Raw genomic sequence first — 25,847 nt, forward strand, 5'->3', positions numbered from 1 at the left:
GAAAAGGATTCATTCTTCACTACATACATGAAATACACCTTAACATCAAGGATGTACATTATCTCAGGGTGAAGATTTAGAAGAAGATATTTCAATAAAATGGACTTAAGAAAGTTAGCATAGCATAGCAATTGTAATATTTAACAAAATAGATTTCAAACCAAATTCAATCAATAAAGATGGGAACGGACTCCACATATTTCTCAAAGCAAAACTCTACTAAGATTGCATTTCAGTTCTTAACATCTATGACCCCAACACAAAGCACTCGCTTTTGTAACAGGAACACTACTGTAGCTTAAACCAAATATTGATGATATACTGATAGTGGGAGACTTCAATACTCCACTCGTGCCTATAATTTCAGATTAGCAAATCAAATCTGAAGGAAGGGAACACACACACACACACACACACACACAGAGAGAGAGAGAGAGAGAGAGAGAGAGAGAGACAGAGAGAGAGACAGAGAGACAGAGAGACAGAGAGACAGAGAGACAGAGAGAGATTTAGATGCTTAGAATGTCTTTTTCTAACCGTTAAACCTGAGGAAATACCTATCCCTGATGATGAGTTGTCTTTCATCATGCATAAGAAGGATGGGTCTTATTTTCATCTACATACTGCTAATTTTTATCTTTTTATTGGAAAATTTAGGCTATTGATATAGAGAGATTTCAGTGAAGAGGCCATCTACACAAAAACTAAACTAAAGAAATACTGGAACTGACATTATAAACAAAATGAACCAAACAAATATTTACATAACATTCCACATAAACACAAAAAAGAATATACCTTCTTCTTACCAACTCATTGATCTTTCTCATAAATTCTCCATATACTAGAATAAAAGCAAGTCTCACAGATACAAGTAAATTAAAATAACTTCCTACATCCTATCAGACTACCATGGATTAAAACTAGATATCGATCACAGAAATAACAGAAAGCTTACAAAGTCATAGAAACTGGACAACTCTCTATTGAGTGAAAAAATGAGCTAGGTAAAAAAAGAAATTAAATATTTTCTAGAGTTCAATGAAAATGAATACATAGCATACCCAAACTTTAGAAAATTAGTCTAAGAATTAATTTCATAGAACTTTGTGCCTACAAAACCAACAACAAAAATGGAGAGATTTCATACAAGCAACTTAATAGTACACCTGAAAAATAGTAAGTATTCACACCCAAGAGGAGTAGAAGGCAAGAAATAATCAAACTTTGGGATGAAACCAATAAAATAGAAATAAAGACAACAATATAAGGAATCAATAAGGCAAAGAAGTGGTTCTTGAAGAAAATCATCAAAATAGGCATACCCATTTTGAAACTAACTAAAGGACAAGGAGAGAATGTGCAAATTAACAAATCAGAAATGAAAAGTGGGGCATAACAATAGAAAATGGGGAAATACAGAAAATCATATGGACATACTTTAACAACCTATAGTTCACAAAATAGGAAACTCTGAACAAAATGAATAATTTTCTCAAATGATATCACTTACCAAAAGTTAAATCAAAATTAGAGAAATAATTTGAGTAGACCTATAACCACCAGTGAAAGAGAAGCAATCATTAAAAGTTTCCCAACCTTCACCTCCACTCCACAAAATAGCCTAGGGCTAGATACTTTTGGCACATAATTCTTCTAAATTTGCAAAAAGAGCTAATGCCAATAGTCCTCAAATTATTCTACAAAATAAGAACAGAAGTAACATTACCTAATATATTTCATGGAGTTACAGTTACTCTGATATGAAAATCATGTAAACGTTCAACAAAGTAAAGAAATTACAGCCCAATTTTCTTATGATCATAGATGGAAAAATATTTACTAAAATATCTACAAACTGAACACAATAGAAAGATCATCCACTACAATCAAGAAGTTTTCATCTAAGAGATTCAGGGATGGGTTAATATATAAATATCAAAAATTTTCATCTTCCTTATAAATAAACTGAAACAGGGAAATTACATGATCCTTTCATTAGATGCAGAAAAGGACTCTGTTAAAATATAATACACCTTCATGATAAAAATCCTAGAGAGATTAAGGCTGTGTCAAAACACATATACAAAAAGGAACTTTACAACTAGCCTACAGAAAACATAAAACTTAATGCAGAGAAACTCAAAACAATTCTACTAAAATCATAAAGAAGTAAAGGTTGCCCACTCTCTCCATATCATTTCAAGATAGTACTTGTGGTTTTAGCTAAATCAATGAGACAACTGATGGAGATCAAAGGAATGGAGATTGAAAAAAATAACCTCAAATTATCACTATTTTTGGATTATATGATAGTATACATAAGAGACTAAAAATTTTACTAGGGAAATCCTATACCTGATAAAGACACTCAGCATTGTATATGAATCGGAGATTAACTAACTAACAACAACAAAATGTCAATAGCCCTTGTTTATACAAATGATAAATGGGCTGAGAAATAAATCATGAAAACAACATCTATCACAATTGCCTAAAATAATATAAAATATCTTGGGATGACTCTAACCAAGTAGATGAAAGGCTTGTATGATACATTTTCAATCCTTTGAAGAAAGACATTGAAGGAGATATCAGTAAATGTAAAGATCTCCCATGGTCATGAATCAGTCAGATTAACATAGTATAAATGGCCATCCTAAATGAAGTAATCTACAAGTTCAACACAATCTCCATAAAAATTCCAAGAAAAGGTTTTACAGGTATCAAAAAAAAACCTTTCAATTTCATATACATAGACAACAAAACCTCAGAATAGTTAAAACAATTCTGAACAATAAGAGAACTGCTAGAGATATCACCATCCCTGATTTCAAGTCCTACTATAGAATATTTGTAAAAATTACATGGTATTGGCAAAAACCAGACATTTTAAACAATAGAATTCAGAGAAGACTCAGACATAAATCCATGTGCCTATGCCACCCAATTTTTAAAGAATCCAGAATACAAAAGAGAAAAAAAGTATCTTTAACAAATGATGCTGGCCTCACAGGATGTCCACATATAGAAGAATGCAAATAGATTGATGTTTATCACCATGCCCAAATCCTAAGGTCCGTGAGGATCAAGGACCTCAACCCAAAGCAAGACACATTGAAACTAATAGAAGAGAGGGTATATAACAGTCTTGGATGTGTTGCTACAGGAGGCAACTTTCTGACTATGCAAGCACGAAGATCAAAAATTAATAAATGGGACTTCATGAAACTGAAAAGCTTCTGTAAGGCAAAGGACACAGTCAGTTAGACAAGCACTATTTGTTAAAGCCTACAGAAGTAAAAGATTTTTTCCAACTCCATACTCAATAGAGATTTAATATCTAAGATATATAACGAACTCAAGAAATTAGATTAAAAAAAATAATCCAGCTAAAGTTGGGGCAAGGACCTAATCAGAGAATTCTCAATTAAGGAGTCACAGATTGTTGAGAAACAAAGAAAAGTTCAACCTCATTAACCCTCACAAAAATTCGTATTCAAATGACTATGAGATATGATAGTATACAAAAACAACCCACAAAATCTCACCAGAGAACTGCTACAGCTGATAAACAACTTCAGCAAAGTAGTAGGATATAAAACTAACTCAAACAAATCAGTACCATTCCTTTATACAAATGATAAACAGGCTAAGAAAGAAATTAGGGAGACAACACACTTCACAATAGCCACAAATAGTATAAAATATCTTTGTGTAATGCTTACAAAGCAAGTGAAAGTTGAAGATGCTTTCTTTTTTCGATTGTATGTTTTTGACAAGATCCTCAAAATTCCTGAAGAAAGGATTTGAAGAAAACCTCAGAATCTCCCATGCTCATGGATTCGTAGGATTAACATAGTCAAAATGGTTATCTTACCAAAAGCAATCTACACATTTAATGTAATACCAATAAAATTTTCAACATAATTCGCAGATATGGAAAGAACAATTCTCAAATTTAAATAGAAAAACAAAAATCCAGGATAGCCAAAACAATTCTCAGCAATAAAAGATCTCGGGGAATCACCATAGCTGTAAAAGCAATAGTGATAAATACAGCATGGTATTAGTACAGAAACAGACAGGTCAATCAATGGAATAGAAGCAATGACCCAGAAATAAACCTACACAGCTATGGTTACTTGATCTTTGACAAAGAAACCAAAGATATACAGAAAAAAAAAAAAGAAAGAAAGCATCTTCAATAAATGGTGTTGGTCTACCTGGTAGTCTGTAGGTAGAAGAATGAAATTAGATCCATATTTATCAACTTACACAAACCTCAAGTCCAAGTGCATCAAGGAACTCAACATAAAACCAGATACACTGAATCTAATAGAAAAAGTGGGAAAGAGCCTTAGACTCATTAGCATGGGGTATATTTCCTCAACAGAGGCCTCTTGTCACATATACAGCAGAGGACTGCCTGATCCATCCTCAGTGGGAGAAGATTTGCTTAATTTTTGAGAGACTTGAGGCCCCAGGGAAGGGAAAGGCCTGGTGAAGTGGGAGGAACACTCTCAGACAAACTGTAGGATGGCAATAGCTGGAATGTAGATAAATAAAATAAACTGTAGTTTTACAATGGTTTCAATAAATTTGTTATTAAGCTAATTTGTTTTGCTATTGGTGTAAGCTATATTGCATAATTTAATGTGTGAAAATTATGCTAATAGAACTCTGAACCTTTATTGAAATAACACATCTAAAACAGTGACAGTATGTGGCTGTTCCTGATGTATTTTATCTGTGAGTTGACAATACACAGTATGATCATCTTGGTGGAACGTTTTTAGGCACTTGTCTCTGCACTCTCTGCTTTAAGAGGGGTTTTCACTTTGCTGTATTTTCCATCTACACCTCTGTCTGCATTCACTTCACATTATGTAAATGAAAATGCTTCTTAAAATGCTTGAACCAATCTTTGCTCAGAAAATTGCTTGCTTCAAACATTGCACTGGTATCTTTAGCACCTGTGGTTATGTGGAAATAGTTTTTAATGGCTTCTATCTTCTTAAATTATTTCCATCGAGAATCACAAGTTTCCTGTGCACATCTCTACACAACACATCCATTATCTTTTCAACTTTCTTGAATAATTCTTTCCAAATAAAAACAAAATCTTATACTGACATTAACATTATAAAAAATAATTTTTACTTCAACATGGAAAACATAGAATCAGCTGAGTCTCAACTACTTTCTCAGAAACCTTTATACCCTACTTGAGTGTTGCAGTTATCATTTCTTCTTCAGATCTAGCAATAAGTGCTATTCAAACTTACTATGTACTCAAATGACATGTCGTTCAGTTGTTTAAGTCTATGTTAGTAGTTTGTGATTAATAAAATGATACAGAAAAGGCATATTAACATTGTTTTTGTTCAGATTTATTTATTAAATAAAGCCTAAATCATCCTGTACCAGTTTTAAATGTTCTCCTGAAGATAACAAATATATGCATTGGTATATGGACACACATCATAGAATTTTTAGGTTCTTGTTGAATACAAAATCAATTTTTGGTTCCTCTGAATATGAACAATGTGCATAACTGTGTCTAATACAGCCCTTTCACATATGTTGGGCCAAGTGTCATCAAGCCTTCTAGCAAAGGGGGATAAATGTGTAGGAAATGTTCTGTGTTCCTGACATGCATGGAACTATGTAGAGATAACATCTACTATATAAAATTAGTAAAGTTATCACTATTGGGGGCTCTACATGTAAATTTGTAGCTTTTACTTATAAGTAAGTTACTCTTTCCTAACCAAAACTTATTGAAGTGACATAATAGAATTTATAACTAGTATAACATAATAATTTAGAATTTTGTTCAAGACTCACACATATTCAAAATCAAAAGGACAAGTCTCTAAGCATCATAAAATAAAAATAAATCCATAAATCTACCAAGTTTTTATTCATATATTTCATTTCACACATTTTGTAACTTGGTTCATAATAAATGGTGACCTTTGGCAGTATTAAATCTGTTATCGTATATTCAAGTGTTTCAAGTTCATTTGCTTAGCAACTTAAAATAACAAAACAACTAAATAAAACTTTCCAAACAAGCTTCTAATTTTGTTGTATAATGGAGATTGCACAGTGAGTTGAGTGCCCATACATAGGAGATTATAATTCCATTTCTAAATGCAATATGCTAACATTCTCACTCACCATGAGATATAACAGGGTTTATAGATGTTCATAGCTATATGATTTGATGGGTTGTTTTTCTCACTTGTATTAAAAGTTTTTCTGAGAATATTTTGTTAACCTTTTGACAATATGTGTGCTATTCAGCTAGATATAGGTTATAGAATTTTTATTCAAGTTATTCTCTAGCAAGAGCCAGTGGTTTTCAAATATAATCTAATAGAGGAAGCATGGTTAACCCTAAGGTAACCTATCACTGGTAACATGGAGGACACATTTTCAGAAAAATCTGATTTCACACTGGCCTTATCAACCCTAACCACATTAACACTTACCTTAAACTTCAGTGATAATACCAGTCATTAGCTTAGATCAAATCAATAATAAATTCTGACTGCAAGGTGGCTATTGGTTTACACAAAGAGTCTCTAGATGCAGGTCTGTTGATTTATGAAAGAGATTTAAAAATTAATAATAAATATAATAAGAGAACCATTCTTTAGCTATATAATTTCAGTTCAGAGGATATTTGAGGACTCAGAGCACTTTTATTTTTAAGTAAAAACTAGGTACCTGTGATTATAACATATTAACAACCTTCCAAACTATGTACATTATTAGTTTTTTTTACATGTTATTTACTCATGTGTATGTATCATATAGAATATTGAGAAATCAATGCTGTCAATTTTTTAATCACTGGATAATTTCAAAGTGATATACATAAGTGTTTAGAATTATATATGTGATTTCAAATGGTATAATTAGGTTAATAGATTAATATGAATAATAGTCACTTCAGTAAAACAAAAATTATAAAAAAATACATTTAGTTTCTGTGATGGTTGGTTTTAATTGTTAACGGCGCTACCTAGAATCACCTAGAAGGAAATCTAAGCAAGGGGGTGTTTACACAGGGTTAGTCAATAATCATGTCTATGGGGGAGAGTCTTAATTAAGTTAGTGGATGAGGAAAATATGATCCATTATAGGTGGTACCATCCCTCTTTGGTATATCTTAAAGTGTGTAAGTAGGAAGGAATCAAGCAGAGCACCAGAGAACAAATAAATGAGCATGTATCTATTCACTCTCCAGTCTTTATTGTGGATGTGATATTAGCTGTTTGAAGTTTTTGCCTTGACTTCCTTGCCAAGGACCAGCCTTTTCTTGAGAATGAATCTTGAGGAAGGTCTGTTTGGGCATGGTGGAAGAAACAACTCAAAGTCAGTGATGGGGTGTAAGCTGACAGCTCTATAATGTGTTCAAGATAGCTCTCTAGACAGTTCTGTAGATAGCTCTTGGCCTTGTCTTCTGTTCCAGATAGCTCTCTGCTGAAGACAGCTTTCTCAGTTTGAGATAGCTCTCTCTGCTTAAGATAGTTCTCTCTGCTTGATATAGCTTTTGAGTTTTCCAACCAAAGTCAGAAAACCTGTTATAAAAAAAATTAAAATAGCTGTAACAGCTATCTAGGATAGCTTGTGGGTATTCCAACCAAAGTCAGAAAACCTGTTAGAAAATGATTCTAAAAAAAAAGCTGTTAGCTCTCCAAAACTGACCAAAGTCAGAAAACCTGCTAGAAAAAAATTCTAAAAGCTCTCTGGATAACTCGTGGGTTTTTCCAAACATTGTTAGAAAAACCTGCTAGAAAAAAATCTAAAAGAGCTATGTTCTCTCTCTGAACAGTTCTCTCTAAGTAGCTCTTACACAGACCAAAGCTCAGTGTTCTATTTACAGATCGATTCAGTCATTTATCCTAAGTTCACTTTTAATTAACCCACAAATCAGCATTTTATAACCATAGCCCCTTGATTCATAGAAAAAGACTGCAAATATGTGTGTGTGTGTGTGTGTGTGTGTGTGTGTGTGTGTGTGTGTGTATCATAGCAAATGGACTCAGAGATCTGTCTGCCTTTGTAAACAGAAACAATATGCTTAGCTGGGTAGGATCCTTCCCTGAGAGCACCACTCCTTTACTTCCTGGTACCTCTTTTATTACTTGAACCATAAACCTTGTTTTTCTTTAACTATTCCCTTACTTTTACTGACACATTAGGGCAGCTACCTTTGTTCTTTCAGTCCATGAAGGCTCTCGTACAATTCATATTGCATGCTATGCATACAGCATAGTTGAGAAGTTCTATTTCTATGTTCTTGAACTCAAGTTTTCAGAGTTCTTTCCTATAGCCTTAAGGGCTGTCCTGAAGGTCACAGCATTTACTGTTCTGCTGAGGAACATTATACACACACCCACCTCCCAAACTCATGTTGTTTCTAATCATCATGAAGTCAGTAATCTTGGCAGGGAGAACATTCCCAGATAAGCTTGGCAGGGAAAATATTTCCTGAAGAAGGAACATGACATAAAATATATACATTAGTACACAACAAGCCTTATACCTAACCTGTGCAGGACCATGTCCTGCTGACTTTATCATGCAGGAGTTGGCACTTCCCCAACTATAGTGAAAGGCTATAAAATGATAAGTTGATATAAGTTCTTTCTCTTCTAAATTGAACTTTGTCATGGTATTTGATCATAGCAACAGAAATGGGGAAAACTGTTTTTAAAGAAATAGGATGCACCATATTTTATTACAGCTAATACTACTGTTTACTTAAAATATTAAATGATTTATGATATAATTTTTTAATTATTATAAGTCAAATGAATTAGAATATGTAATCTTTTAAATTTTTTCTAAGGAATTGGTACAGTATTTAAATTATAAGTCATATAAATTTAGTAAAGAAATACAGACTAAAACCAAGGACCCATTTTAACTCCATAACAAAGAAGCACTAAAGCCAAAATAATTATTATGAGGAAGAAGATAGTAAATATGCAAACAAAATTAAGACATAAAAATTAAATATAGAATAGAAATTAGTAGTCAGAAAGTTGATATTGATTAATAGTAAAAAAAAAAACTAGCATAATTTTGTAATCTTAAAATGTAAGAGAAGGTAGGATAGAACTGGTTTAAATAATCAAGTCATTCATAATCCAACTTCCTGAGGATTATTCCATCTCTGCCTTTTGACCAACAATAATTGCCCTGGGTATATAGACATCACTTATCATTATTGGTTTATTTGAGTTAAGAGAATATGAACACAGGGCCTCATACTTGCTTGACAAGTATTTTTTATCCTGCTGAGCTAACTCATCACCCACAATCAACTTTTTTCGTGAGGAATGTTTCTTTATTATATCCCCAAACTAGTCTATATGATTATTGATTCAGTTGAAATTTTCACTTTATTTAGACTAAGCAGATCATTGAAGGAATCATTGCTTTATCATTTTGTTATAATAGTGTTCACTTTCACTGGTTTCCTTTTGAGTAAAATGAACCGTGTTACTGGCACAGAAAACTGTCAGTTAAGGCCCAGCAGTGAGTAGCACTGGCCTTGAATATACAGGAAGTTTTGCTGATATTTACATCTGCTGTGTGCATACTCCTTAGCTCTATTATTGTAATGGATGTCAAACGCAGTAGCAACTATTCTAATTCTCTGATCAACTGTAATATTAACAGATAAATTATTATAATTAATTATTGTAATTATCTATTAATAAATGTTACATAAGTAAAACAGTAAATCTCACAATTTTGTAGGACCTTTGTACAAGATCATTTATATCATTTGGTAATTCATATTTATCTTTTTGTCATACATACATATATATATATATATATGTACATATATATATATATATATATATATATATGTACATATATATATATATATACGCATCTCTCCGATCCCAGGACTCTAGTACATTCTGGAAGGTCCTCCTAAACTCCTACCTCCCAAGGTTGCCTGTTACCATTCTTTCTGCTGGCCCTCAGGGCTTCAGTCTTTTTTCCGACACAATTCCAGATCATGTTCCCCTCTCCCTCTCATCGTTTTTCCCTTCCAGGTCCCTCCTGTGGTTGCTTTTTTCTCCCTTTCAAGTGGGACTGAGGCATCCTCACTTGGGCCCTTCAGCTTGTTGACAGTTTTGAGTTCTGTGGACTATATCATGGGTATTCTGTACTTTTTTTTTTGGCTAATATCCACTTATTAATACATACTGAAAAAGCATTTTTTAAGCTAGTTAAATAATATAACAGGAATACAAATAGTAAAAATTGCAGGTCAGCTAACTTGCTAACCCAAGGCTGTTACAGGGGATGCAGAACAGGGAAACAAAGGTCAATTGATTGTTCCAAGAATCTGTTCCCGTGGTGTCTGACTTAGCCTCCTCTGGAGAAACTCCCACCAGAGGTCCCAAGGACTTGTAAATTAGATTCAGCCAGACAGTCTGTTGGCTCAGATAAACATTCAGATTGCGTCCCAAAGCCACAGAGACCAGAGACTATTCTCGTGAGATTTGTCAAACCTCTGCCTAAGATCTGCTTACACATATTACATACATTTATAACAACCAATTGTGTGTGATTACCCATAACCCTCTCCCTCCCCTTTGTCTATAAAAACCCTAAGCTGTTAGATCTCAGGGTTGATGACCCCTGCCTCCTTCATGAGGCACATTGACCTGAAACTTCGATAAATAAAGACCTGACTCATGTCATTACAGCAAGAGATCTCTGGAGTGTCTTTGGGGGTCCTGTCCTTCCTGGGTCACCCCCTGGAGGGGTCTTTCAATACCATGCATTTCCTTTTGGGTCTGAGTTACCTAACTCAGCATGATATCTTCTAGGTCAATCCATTTTCCTTCAAAACGCAGGATGTCCTCATAATAGCTGAGTAGTATCCCATTGTGTAAATGAACCACATTTTCTGTATTCGTTCTCCTGTCCTTGGATATCTGGGTTGTTTCCAGCTTCTAGCTATCACAAACAAGGCCATTATGAACATAGTGGAACACGTGCCCCTGTGGCATTGTGGAACATCTTTTGGTTATATTCTCAAGAGTGGCACTGCTGGGTGTTCAGGTAGATCTATTTCCAATTTTCTGAGGAGTCACAGATTGATTTCCAGAGTGGTTGTACCAGTTTGCAATCCCACCAGCAATGTATTAGTGTTCCTCTTTCTCCACATCCTGACCAACATGTAATGTCATCTGAGGTTTTGATCTTAGCCATTCTAATTGATGTAAGGTAGAATCTCAGGGTTGTCTGGATTTGCATTTCTTGGATCACTAAGGACTTTGAACATTTCTTAAGGTGCATTTCAGCTATTAAAGATTCCTCTGTTGTGAATTCTGAGTTTAGTTCTGTACCATATTTTTTGATTTTTTTTTGGTAGTTAGCTTTTTGAGTTCTTTATATATTTTGGATATTAGCCCTCTATTGGATGTGGGTTTAGTGATGATTTTCCCCAGTCTGCAGGTTGCTGACTTGCCTTATTGGCTATGTCTTTTGCCTTATGAAATCTTTCTAGTTTCATAAGATCCAATTTACCAGTTCTTGATCTTAGAGCTTGTGCCATTGGAGATATGTTTAGAAATTTTCCTCCAGTGCCAAGGAGTTCAAGGCTCTTTCACACTTTCTCTTCTATTAGATTCAGTGTATCTGGTTTTATGTTGAGGTACTTGATCCACTTGGACTTGAGCTTTGTGGGAGATGACAAATATGGGTCTATTTTCATTTTTATACAGACAGACAGGTAGTTAGACCAACACCATTTATTGGAGGTGATTTTTTTTCTTCATTGTATATGTTTGGCTTCTTTGTCAAAGATGACATGCCCATAAGTGTGTGGTTTTATTTATGGGTCTTCAGTTTTATTCCATTGATCAACATGTCTGCCTCTGTACCAATGCCATGGAGTTTTTTATCCTTACTGCTCTGTAGTAAAGCTTGAGGTCAAGAATGGTGATTCCCCCAGCCATTATTTTATTGTTAAGAATTGCTTTTGCTATTCTGGGTTTTTTTTTTCCTTTCCAGATGAATTTGAAAATTGCTCTTTCCATGTCTTTGAAGAAATGTGTTGGGATTTTGATAGGGATTGGACTGAATCTGTAGATTGTCTTTGTTAGGATGGCCATTTTTACTATGTCAATTCTATCAATCCATGAACCTGGGAGATCTCTCCATTTTCTGAGATCTTTGATTTCTTTCCAGAGACTTGAAGTGATTGTCATACAGATCTTTCATTTGTTTGACTAGAGTTACTCCAAGATATTTTATATTATTTGTGGCTATTGTGAAGGGAGTTGTTTCCCTAATTACTTTCTTAGCCTGTTTATCATTTGTATAAAGAAAGGCTACTGATTTACTTGACTTAATTTTATATCCAATCACTTTGCTGAAGTTGTTTATCAGCTGTAGAAGTTCTCTGGTAGAGTTTTTGGGGTCACTTATTTATATTATCATATCGTCTGCAAATAGTGATACCTTTATTTCTTCTTTGCCAATTTGTATGCCCTTGATCTCATTTTGTTGTTCTATTGTTACAGATAGCACCTTGAGTACTATATTGAATAGATATGGGGAGAGTGGGTATCCTTGTCTTGTCACTGATTTTAGTGGAATTGCTTCAAGTATCTCTCCATTTAATTTGATATTGGCTGTTAGTTTGCTGTATATTGCTTTTATTATGTTCAGTTGTGGGCCTTGAATTCCTGATCTCTCCAATACTTTTAATATGAACATGTGTTGTATTTTGTCAAATGTTTTTTCTGCATCTAAAAAGATGGCCATGTGTTATTTTCATTGAGTTTATTCATACAGAGGATTATGTTAATGAGTGTTTATATATTGAACCAACCTTGCATCCCTGGGATGAAACCTACTTGATTGTGATGAATGATGGTTTTGATGTGTTCTTGCATTCAATTTACAAGAATTTTATTGAGTATTTTTGCATCAATCTTTATAAATGAGATTGGTCTGAAGATCTTTTTTTTTTTTTTTGATTGGGTACTTGTGTGGTTTAGGTATCAGAGTAATTGTAGCTTCATAGAATGAATTACATTGTATTCCTTTGGTTTCTATTTCATGGAATGGTTTGAGGATTATTGGTATCAGATTTTCTTTGAAGGTTTGGTAGAAGTTTGACCTAAATCCATCTTGCCCTGGGCTTTTTTGTTGCTACTGTTGGGAGTTTTTAATGACTTTTATTTCCTCATGGAATATGGCCTGTTTAGATAGTTTACCTGCTCTTGATTTAACTTTGGTGTGTGGAATCTGTCTAGGAAACCATCTATTTCATCTAGATTTTCTCAACAGAGACACTAGAATCAGAAGATCTTGGACATAAGTCATACAGACCCTAAAAGAACAAAGATGTCAGCCAAGGCTACTATACCCAGCTAAACTCTCAGTTACCATAGCTGGAGAAACCAAGATACCCCATGAGAAAACCAAATTTAAACAATATCTTTCCAGCAGCTCGCATTACAGAAGATAATTGAAGGACAACTCCAACACACAGTGTTGAAACACCCAAGAAAAAGCAAGAAATTAATCTTCTCACAACAACCTAAAAGAGGAAAACCACAGACACATAATTCCAACTCTAACAATAAAAATAACAGGAAGCAACAACCGTTTGTCCTTAATATCGCTCAACATCAATGGACTCAATTCCTCAATAAAAAGACATAGGCTAACAGACTAGTTATATAAACAGGACCCAGCATTTTATTGCATATAGGAAACACACTTCAGTGACAAAGACAGACAATGCCTCAGAGTAAAAGGCTAGGAAAATTTTGCAAGCAAATGGTTTCAAGAAACAAGAGTAGCAATTATATCCAATAAAATAAACTTTCAATCAAAAGATATCAAGCAAGATGGGGAAGGACACTGCATACTCATAAAAGGAAAAATCCACCAAGATGAACTCTTAATTCTGAACACCTCTGTTCCGAATGCAGAAGTACCCCCATTTGTAAAAAAAATGTTACTGAAGCTCAAAGCACACATTGAATTTCATACAATAATCGTGGGAGACTTCAACACCCCACTCTTACCAATGGTTAAATCATGGAAAGAGAAACTAAACAAGAACACAGTGAAAACAACTGAAGTTATAAACAAAATGTATTTAACAGATATCTACAGAACATTTCACCATAAAACAAAAAAGTATACCTTCTTCTCAGTGCCTCATTGTACCTTCTCCAAAATTGAACACATAATCAGTCAGAAAAGAAGTTTCAACTGATATAAGAACATTGAATTAATCCCATGCATTCTATTGGCTCACCACAGATGAAATCTGGTCTTCAATAACAACATAAACAACATAAAACTCAAATACACATGGATGCTGAACAACTCTCTACTTAGTGATTACTTGACCATGGAAGAAGTAAAGAAAGAAAGACTTCTGAAATCAATGAAAATGAAGTCACAACGTACACAAACTTATGAGACACAAAGAAAGCATTGCTAAGAGGAAGACTCATAACTCTGAGTGACTCCATAAAGAAAATGGAGAGATCAAATACTAGCAGCTTAACAGCACATCTGAAAGCTCTAGAACAAAATGAAACAATACAACCAAGAGGAGTATATGGGAGGGGAGGAAATAATCAAACTCAGAGCTGAAATCAATCAAGTAGAAACAAAGAAAACTATACAAAGAATCAAGAAAACAAGGAGCTGGTTCTTTGACAAAATCAAGATATATAAACCCTTATACAAACTAACTGGAGGTCACAGAGGCAGTATCCAAGTTAACAAAATCAGAAATGAAAAGGGAGGCATAACAACAGAAACTGAGGAAATCCAAAAAATCTTCAGATCCTACTACAAAATCCTATACTCAACAAAACTGGAAAATCTAGATGAAATCGACAATTTTTTAGATAAATACCAGATATTGAAGTTAAATCAGGATCGGATAAACCATCTAACCTTCCCAAAACATCTAAAGAAATAGAATGAGTCATCAGAAGTCTCCCAATCAAAAAAAGTCCAGGGACAGATGGTTTTAGTACAGAATTCTATCAAACCTTCAAAGAAGACCTAATTCTAATACTTTCAAATGGCTTCACAAAATAGAAAAGGAAGAAACACTACCCAATTCATTCTATTAAGCCACAGTTACACTGATATCTAAACCACACAAACACCCAGCAGAGAAACAGAACTCTAGACAAATTTTCCTTATGAACGTTGATGCAAAAATACTCAATAAACTTTTCACAAACTGAACTCAAGAACACACCAAAATGATCATTCAGCATGATCAAATAGACTTCATCCCAGGGAGAGAGGGATGGTTCACTTTGGAAAATCCTTCAACATAATCTACTAAATAAACAAACTCAAAGGAAAAAAAAGACATGGTCATTTCACAGATGTTTAAAAAGCCTGTGACAAAGTACATCCCTTCATGTATAAAGTGTTGGAGAGATCAGGAATTCAAGGCAAAAGGATGGAACTAGAAAATGTTATCCTGACTGAGGTAACCCAGACACAAAAGAACACACGTAGTATGTACTCACTGAGAAGTGAATATTAGCCCAAAAACTCAGAACACTCATGATTCAACCGACAAACTATATGGAGTTTAATAGGAAGGAATACCAAAGTATATATGCTTCAATCCTACATAGAAAAAGGGACAAAAAATTCATAGGAGGTAGAGGGAGGGAGGGACATGGGAGGTAGAGAGAAGAAAAGGGGCAGGATCAGTTAATGAAAGGGACAGAAGAATAGTACAAAGGATTGGGAATTGAATAGAAACATGGAGCAGTAGGAGATGGGGAAGTGGGGGTAGTCACTAGAATGTCCCAGACTCCAGAGAAGCTAGAGACTCACAGGACCCAATGGTGGTGACTTTAGCCAAAATATACAACAAAGGGGAGAGAGAAGCTGTAGAAACCACTTCCAGTAAGTAGGCATGGCCCCCAATTGATGATGGGGCCACACACACATCTCAAAAATTTTAACCCTGAAATGCTCCTGTCCAATGGAAAGGCAGGGACAAAAAAATAGAAGAGAGACTGAAGAAAAGGCCATCCAGAGACAGTCCCATCTAGGGATCCATCCTATCTGGAGAAAGCAAATCCTCACACTATTGCAAATGCAAAGAAGTGCTTGCTTTCAGGAGCCTGGTATGGCTGTTCCCTGAGAGATGTTCTACCAGCACCCGACTAAGACAGATGCAGATATTCACAGCCAAGCATTGGACTGAGCCCAGGAACCCCAATGGAAGAGGTAGAGGAAGGACTAAATGAGCTGAAGGGAATTTTAACCTCATAAGAAGTACAATATCAACTAACTGGACCACCCAGATCTCTCAGGGACTAAGCCACCAACCAAAGAATATACTTGGAGTGATCCATGGCTCCAGATACACATGTAGCAGAGGATAGCCTTATCTGCCATCAATGGGAGGGAGTCACTTGGTCCTATAGAAGCTTGATTTCCCAATATAGGAGAAATGCTAGAACTGTGAGGCAGAAGTGGGTGGATGGGTTGGGAAGAACCCTCATAGAGGCAAAGGAGAGGGGATAAATGGGGGATGGGATGGGATTTTGTGGACAGGTAACCTGGGAAGAGGAATATCATTTGAAATATAAATGAATAAAATGTTTAATAAAAAGGAAAAAATAAGTTATGAATGTTAAATTTTTTATGTATCTTATTTTGCTTTTCCTAGAGAATGCCATCAGATCACTTCATAAGAAACATGTGTCTGCTTCCTAAAAATGTGAACCTATGAGTCACTTACCCATGAGTATTCAAACTGATGAGTCAAAGATGGATGTGTGACATAAGCAAAAGCAAAGAGCTATCTGGTACAGCTAAGAGAGGCAGAATGAAGCTAGCTCTTATTGTACTTTAATTTACAGTAGGAAAACTATTGTAAACCTAACTTTGAGCATTTCTATAATAGTTGAGAAAGTTCTTTGATTTTGTTCATCCAGCTTGAGATTTCATGTAGTTACTTATAATTGAAAATAACCTGGATTGTATGTTTAGCAAAGAAAAAAGAATTTATTCAATGTCATATTTCGATCAAATTTTATTTGTATATTTGAATATTGATACAATTTTATATTTATATGTATATACATTCCATTACTTAGAATAATAGAGAAAATAATGATGTCTACTAGACAGAGTCAGAAGGTTTAAAGCCAAAAATCATAAAAAAGTATAGACAGAATATGTGTTTCTATAATTCCATATACTGGAAATATAGAAATTAGATAAAACCACTTATTTTAGCAATTTAAAGTCACATTCTAATGGCTTAAAGAAGCATCTCAGACATACGAAAATTCTTAAGATTTATTTTTATGTATTTAGTCAAGAGCCTTCACTCCAGCCTTACTCTTGAAGCCTGTCTAAACATTAGATCAAAAATATTTTCCCAAAGCAGAGCAACCTTTTAGATGTGATATTTGCATTCCATAGAGATTTAGTGCAGAAGCCTTGGGATTTTTTGAGCATTTTGTGAAGACTGTTTTGAAGGGCCCAGTGTGCACCCCCATATTCCAGGTGACATATCTCACACTCTGTCATGAATTAAACATCACATTATTTCCACTTAATTAAATATCACAAATGTGCCTACATTATCATGATGCATTCAGTGAACTTACTTGGACAGTTTGCTATGTGGTCAGAAAGACAACTAAAAAAAATGTGTCACCAAATCAAAATTAATTCTGTTCTTTATCTCTCCAGAGAGTGTAATAAGGACTGACCTCCTCAAAACATTGGAAAGCCTCTATTATGACATGTTGTCAGCATCATTCATTAAATAGTAATGAATAAATAGTAATGAGATAGTAATGAATGCTATTTTAATGTTAATGGCTATATTGAATCAATGACAATGACAGTGTACAAATGTATCTTTCATGTTTACTCAGTTTGTAAGACACCAAATCTGATTTTACAGGATAAGAAACACAAAATCAGTTTAAATTGTATGTTTTAATTTTATTTTATTATATTACTACTAAGATTATTACACATAAAATAATATTTAAGACTAGTTTAATATTTTATTTTGTTCTTAACACACTATAGAATATAAATCTCAGGGTAATGAGTATGTCGTTTAGAGCTATTATTGTAAAAACTGTGCTTATTCAATCATAAATCAAATAGATAAATACAAATTTCTTAGATGAATTAAGTTTTGTGTCCCTATCTGTTAGCTTAGGCATTGACACTACATCAGCCATCAAAAACCACTGATAGAAAAAATTTTTGAAAGAAAAATAGGTAAGGGCAAACAGACAAGTTTTGAGTTTATTTACTTTGTTCTCTCCTTGAAGTTGTCCAGTTTGATAATCACATGCAAATGCATATGTTATTCATTTGAAGGGAAACAGATGGTGAGATCATGAACCAAATTTTATCATACTTATATTCTCTTACATGATAAAGTTTTTCTTAAAATGAAATCAGAAATGAAATTTTTCTCCTGCTAATGAAGACCTACTTGAACCAATTTTGTGAACCCAAAATCACCTGACAATTTTACTTTCATCTATAATATGTAATTATAACCAAACCATTGTTTGAGTGCCCCAATATGACTCTGATATGTACAAGAGCAAAACACATCTCTGAAATGTAAATTTCTACAAGGAGTGTAGGCTTAGATTTCTCAAAACCTACTTTCAATAAGGGTACGTAAGTGCTTTAACCTCCCACCAAAGGTAATGGAACAGAAAGGTTAATAGGGCAAAAGAGGATGTGGACCTGTTTAGAAATAGTTCTTTGGATTGAATCCAATCTGTGTTGTCAAACCAGTAACAGCAGGTTGATCCTGAAGAAGCAAGGCTCTGCCAATAGGGTAGAGTCCAAGGAAGCAGCAGCAAGAAGCTGCCAGAAGTTCTTTGGTAACGTTTCTCTGTATGAAGTCACAACAAACAATGACCAGCAAAGGTTGGCAAAGTGAATCAATACAATACAACATTGTCAGCAAAGACCAGCATCAGCAAAGACCAAAAAGGACCAGCAAAGAAAGCTAAGGTGAAGCAATACCATACAGGGTCATCTTCTATCTGTTGGGTTATATTTATACATTTTCCAAACATCACATAGTCTCTCAAACTTCCACTCTAGCAAAATATCACATGCCCTTTTTCCAAACTGCTTCCAGAAACATACCACATGTTTGTTCTCAGTAAAACACCCTCCCACATGTCTGCTTCAACAAAAACATTTTCTCACATGGCAGTTTCCAGAAAAGCATCACATGACCCAACTGAGTCTCTAAAGAATTCAGAAATTTCCACTTCTAAGCAGTTTCTACCTTAGGCACACAAATATATTTGTTCTCCTTCTAGAATAACTGCCCAGAAATAGAATAGCTGTTTGATATTCCATTGCCATTGGGAGTGTCTCTATTGTCATTCTCACTAACTAGTAAAGGAGTGGTTTGTACAAAAAAATTAGTATATATCTTTCTGGGAACTCTTGAAAGATTTTAATTTTGATATACTCATTCAACAATGGTATTAATTCATTCATACAGTTTTGTATTTCTTGTTCTTATAGGATTTCAAAAGACAAAAAGAAGAAAACAAAATCTATATAATTGTCTTTAATTTCTAAAGGGATATTGAAATATGCTGTTGATCTAAAGACATAAAGCCCACACAATGAAGGACCAAACAGTCATTCTGCCCACACAAAATCTAGAGTTTTGTAGTATGAATATAGTGGAGAGGCGTATTTTATCACATATGTTGCTCTGTGGATGTCTATGAGCCATGAAGAAATCTTTTTATTCCTATCCCTATGACGGTAACATTATGAAGTAGTATTTTAGGATGTTGAAAGAGGCAGAGTCTTGTATAATTTCTTTCAGACTTCAAATTAATAAAGGAAAATGGAAAAATCATAAGGCAAATAACACTAAATAAAAATGCAAACACATACACACACATCAGATTAAACAAATATAACATATAGCCAATATCTTTACAAAATAGTGTGGATGTGTGTGTTTGTGTGTGCATGTGTGTGTGTGTGTGTGTGTGTGATGCATGCCTGTTGTGTTTTTTTGTGATGCATGCCTGCATATGCTTGTATCACACTCCACACTTGGTGGTCAGAAGATAAACTCATATGTTATATTTGCTTCCAATTTGAAAAAGGATCTCTTGTTGGTCGCCATCATTAATAGCATGTTACCTGTCCCTCTTGCTCTGGAAATTCTCTATCCACTTCTCAACATATATGGCTTTATTTGGGTTTCAGGGATCTGAACCATGGTTCTCATGAGTTCATGGAATGCTCTTTACCTACTGAACCATCTCAGAAGCCAGAGCAAAAATATTTAAACATACCATTTGAAAATGAAATGAAAAAATTTTATCCTAGCCACTGTCCTTCAGAAGTTTGCATAAGTGAGTTCCAACCTTTCATGTGTTTTACACATTGTTTTCCAAGTAGTCATGTGGACTTCTGTTTCCTTTGTTCTCCCTTTTTCTCAATATTTCTACTCATTGGATATCATTGCCTTTATGGAATCTTATTTTCAATCATCTTTTTTTCATTTATCTATAGTGCATAGTTCTTGTCAAATAAGTATTTATTAGTACTCAAAAATCATCAAGGCATTATAGCATTCTGAGTAATGCTCTTCAAAGAAAATTCTACAGTTCTGTGTTGAATATGATAAATATTCATTGCAAGTACCATGGTAAAGCATTTTCAGCATCTTTCTTTACCTTTCTCATGGTGAAGACCAATAGGCTATTTAGCATAAACACTAACACTACATTTTGGAACAGCTACAGGAAGTGCTCTTGTTTCAGTTTTTACAAACTACAAACACTAGATCAACCACTGGGTAGGTTAGTTAATTATCACATGTATTGTATGTATGCTTCCTCCATTTCGATTTGGCAATAGACCATTGGCTAGGTCAGCAATGTTCAGAAATACTTTCCTGGTCAGTCAGTCGCTCCCTGTCGCAGCCGGAGACTTCGCTGCTTCCCCCTTCCTACCCTCTCCACGGGGTCGCTCGGGCTGTCCAGGGAAGGGGCGGCCAAGAGAGAACGGGACTGACTTCCATAAAGTTTCCCGAAGCATCTGCTACCCGAAAGGCCCCAGCCAAGCCGCAATGAAGAGCTTCTCACAGTAAAAGGAAAATAGGTCGCACCCATTAAAAATGCCTTTGAGGGACAAATACTGTCAAACCGACCACCATCATCACGGATGCTGCGAACCAGTTTATATCCTGGAGCCTGGAGATCCTCCTTTATTACAGCAACCAGTACAGACATCCAAATCTGGTATTCAGCAAATAATTGAGTGCTTTCGATCAGGAACCAAACAACTTAAACATATTTTATTAAAAGATGTGGACACTATTTTTGAATGTAAATTATGCCGTAGTCTCTTTAGAGGATTACCAAATTTAATTACTCATAAAAAATTTTACTGCCCACCAAGTCTCCAAATGGATGACAATCTTCCTGATGTAAATGATAAGCAAAGCCAAGCCATAAGTGATCTCTTAGAAGCCATATATCCAAGAGTGGACAAGAGAGAATATATTATTAAGCTAGAACCCATAGAAACCAACCAAAATGCAGTGTTTCAATACATTTCAAGGACTGATAATCCTGCTGAAGTGACAGAGTCAAGCAGTACCCCTGAACAAACTGAAGTTCAAATACAGGAGACAAGCTCGGAACAGCCAAAAGCAGTCCCCGATGCAGACACAGAGGTGGTGGAGGCCATAGAGCCTCCTCCTGTAGAGACTGTTGTAGATGAAGCCACCGCTCCTGCCGAGGAACAACCTCAGGAATCACAGGCTGACTTGGAGACATCTGACAGTTCTGACCTTGGTCACCAGTTGATATGTTGTCTTTGTAGAAAAGAATTCAATTCTAGACAAGGTGTCCGTCGTCACATTCGAAAAGTACACAAGAAAAAGATGGAAGAACTAAAAAAATACATTGAAACACGAAAGACTCCAAACCAGTCTTCAAAAGGACGCAGTAAGAATGTTCTGGTTTCATTAAGTAGGAGTTGTCCAGTTTGTTGTAAATCATTTGCTACAAAAGCGAATGTAAGGAGGCATTTTGATGAAGTTCACAGAGGACTGAGGAGGGATTCAATTACTCCTGATATAGCGACAAAGCCTGGGCAACCTTTGTCCCTGGATTCTGCTTCTCCTAAAAAATCTTTTAAGACTCGAAAACAAAAGTCTTCAAAGGCTGAATACAATTTAACTGCATGCAAATGCCTCCTTTGCAAGAGGAAATACAGTTCACAAATAATGCTTAAGAGACATATGCAAATTGTCCACAAGATAACTCTTTCTGGAGCAAACTCTAAAAGAGAGAAAGGCCCTAATAATACTGCCAGCAGTTCAGAAGTAAAAGTTAAAGTTGAGCCAGCAGATTCTGTAGAGTCTTCACCCCCTTCCATTACCCATTCTCCACAGAATGAACTCAAGGGAACAAATCATTCAAATGAAAAAAAGAACACACCGGCAACGCAGAAAAATAAAGCTAAACAGGACTTTGAAAGCCCTAAATCAGCTAGTCCTTCAGCTGCAGGTGGCCAGCAAAAAACCAGAAAACCAAAACTTTCAGCTGGCTTTGACTTTAAGCAACTTTACTGTAAACTCTGTAAACGCCAGTTTACTTCCAAGCAGAACTTGACTAAACACATAGAGTTGCACACAGATGGAAATAACATTTATGTTAAGTTCTACAAGTGTCCTCTCTGCACTTACGAAACTCGTCGGAAACGTGATGTGATAAGACATATAACTGTGGTTCATAAAAAGTCATCTCGTTACCTTGGGAAAATAACAGCCAGTTTAGAGATCAGAGCTATAAAAAAGCCTATTGATTTTGTTCTAAACAAAGTAGCAAAAAGAGGCCCTTCAAGGGATGAATCAAAACATAATGATTCAAGACATGATGGCTCTTCCAATTCTCCTAGTAAAAAGTTTGAAGTAGCCTACGTCGGTATTGAAGTGAAAGTCACAAAAAACTTTTCTCTTCACAGATGCAATAAATGTGGAAAGGCATTTGATAAAAAGACATACCTTGAACATCATAAGAAAACTCATAAGGCAAATGCTACCAATTCACCTGAAGGAAACAAAACCAAAGGCCGAAGTACAAGATCTAAGGCTCTTGTCTGATAACTTCAAGTGATGTACGAAAAGGTTTGGAGTTCATTTTTGTGGAAAGACTTTAAGTTGTTAGAACCACTAAACGTCTTCACATGGTACTATGAGGAAAAAAAAAAGAACATTTTCATAAAATCTCATCTGTAACTGCTGATTTCTGACTAAAAACAATAACCATCTAACCAGTTTCTAAGGCAATGCCCATTCCAGCACTTTCGAGTAGCTGTGATACTATATATTGTCTTCATAGACCTTGAATATATAGTCTACAATTTCTACAAAAATGTTGGGAATTCCACTTTCCAAATAATTTGTTGATTAAAATGATCAACAACTTGAAGGAAATAATAGTTTTCAATTGATATAAACTTTGTGTTTTTAGTGGTTTAAGTTTATTTTGTTTTACATGCAAAATTTTATCTAGATTGTATAGATAAATATGATTTTTGTAGAGAGTATGTTAATAGGATCAAAAGACCAATTAGTATCAATACATTATGAATATTTAGTAGCCTCTGAGTATTTATAGTTATTTTGAATCCATTTAAATTGAGTTTTTCTTTAGCACTTAAATGTTTGAAAGTTTTATTCTGAAATACATACTACAAAATGTTCCAGTTCATTTTATGCATAGATCATTATTACATTTGTCATTTGTAAACAGATGTTTTTATGAAAATTAAACATTCCCCTATTTTTCTTTAAATTTTATATAAAGCACTTTAATGATCGATGCAATCTTACTTTTCAGTTCCTATTTTTTTAAAGAACACATTTACAACTGTTTATATGAAGGTAATAAATAGCTTACTGATATTTTATAGATGCAGACAATCCACGTGCAACCACTTCTTATGTTTCTACTTTATTTCTTTAAATGTTGCTGGAAAGGAAGATAGGGGTGTCCATCTTAATTTTTTTCTCCCAAGCAAAAATTTTAAATGACCACTTTAGATAATATTTGATTCCTACTGTAAAATGGAAAATAATGAATTCTTGTCCATCTTTTGTAATCAAGATTTTAGGAAAAAAAGAAATACATCTATCTTTATGAAATTTTGGGCAGGTTTTTGTGTATCAATATTTTGTACTTTTAGGGAATATTTTATTTTTTAGTAATTTGTGTCAAATTATTTTAAAAGGTACTGCAGAAAGTATACCATGTTTTTATATAGGTTCACAGCTGTACTTAGAATGGACCTTGTCCATCTGTATCCTTTTTGTATAAACTTTTAAATGTCAAAGATCTAGAAGGTCATAATAAAATGCTTCTATAGGTAGAAAAACATTTATCTTTCTCAGTGCTTTGCACTAAAATATACTGTGAAAGGAATTTAGAAAGACTGTAATTGTTGCTGGAAATGTTCTATATTGAATGTACATGTTTATGTTGGAAAAATGTACTCTATGTGATGAAATAAACCAGACTAAACGTTAAAAAAAAAAAAAGAAATACTTTCCTAATTTCTTTTTCCCAAACCGCTTAGCTTTTCATTTTTTCTTTTATTGAAGGAATATTTTTATACAACATAGTTTGATTATAGTTCTCCTTCCCCAAACTCCTATGGGATTCCCCACATTTTCCCTTTCATTGGAATCCACACCCTTTCTGTTTTTTTTTTCCCCTTGGAAAAAATAACAGCTATCTAAAGAATCATAATAAAATAATAAAATATACTAACTTAAAAAGGAACCTGAATGAGATAAGACAAACAAAAGAAAAGAGGCAAAGGCCGAGTATGAGATATACATGCAGATGTAGATATACACATGTTCATACACATAAGAATCTTCTAATAACACAAAACTATAAACCATAATATATAAACAATGGAGGTATGTACATACACTTTTCTTCCCCCTCTCTTCACACACACACACACACACACACACACACACACACACATCATGTTAAAACCTTATAAGAGTAAGAACATCCAAAATATTACTAAGTTCATTTTGTGTTGACTATCTAACACTAGGAATAGGGTCTGGCCTAGAGGTTTTGAAAATGTTGGAGAGAAATGATTTTTCATTTGTGATTGGATATCATTCTGACATAGTTTATAGGTTGGCAATGGGGGAGGGGGCTGTGTCTACTTTTCTCAGTCCTGGGATCCCATCTGGCACAGACTAATGCTGTTTATACATGCCTCCATAGTCTCCGTGGGTTCATATGTTTTGGTCCTGTTCTGTTCAGATGGTCTTATTTCCTAGTGTCTTCCCATTTTGTTTTGTTTTTATAACATTTATGTCTCCTTTCCTACAGGGTTCTCTAATCACTAATGGAAGATATTTGATGAAGGTCTCATTTAGAACTAAGTGCTACAAGGTCTCTCTCTCTCTCTCTCTCTCTCTCTCTCTCTCTCTCTCTCTCCTCATTGTCCAGCTGAAGATCTCTGTGTTTGTTTCTATCTATGGTGTAAGGAAGTTTCTCTGATTGATGGCTGAGTAAAAACTGATCTAAGAATATAACAGAATATTATGACTTATTATTATTCATTTTATGCTCATATTCCTTTAACAAAACAGTAGTATTTGTTCCCTCTTGGGTCACTAGATTCTCTGGTCCTCTTATCGGCCACCAGAGGATGTGGGGTTTTTGTTTACCTTTATTTTTTGGTAGTGTGCAAAGTATCTTCAA

General features: G+C 34.6%; 2 pseudogenes across 1 annotated transcript; one reads left to right on the plus strand and one right to left on the minus strand.

The window, feature by feature from the left end:
• Nucleotides 1–7,774: 7,774 nt before the first annotated feature.
• LOC114619537 lies at nt 7,775–7,840 on the minus strand (annotated as a pseudogene).
• A 13,212-nt stretch (nt 7,841–21,052) lies between these two features.
• LOC114619485 lies at nt 21,053–24,643 on the plus strand (annotated as a pseudogene). Its single transcript, XR_003711159.1, has one exon. The product of XR_003711159.1 is annotated as a zinc finger protein 800 pseudogene (transcript).
• Nucleotides 24,644–25,847: the final 1,204 nt, after the last annotated feature.

The sequence above is a fragment of the Grammomys surdaster genome, unplaced genomic scaffold, assembly GCF_004785775.1.
Source record: "Grammomys surdaster isolate TR1022 unplaced genomic scaffold, NIH_TR_1.0 150, whole genome shotgun sequence".
Lineage (NCBI taxonomy): Eukaryota > Metazoa > Chordata > Mammalia > Rodentia > Muridae > Grammomys > Grammomys surdaster.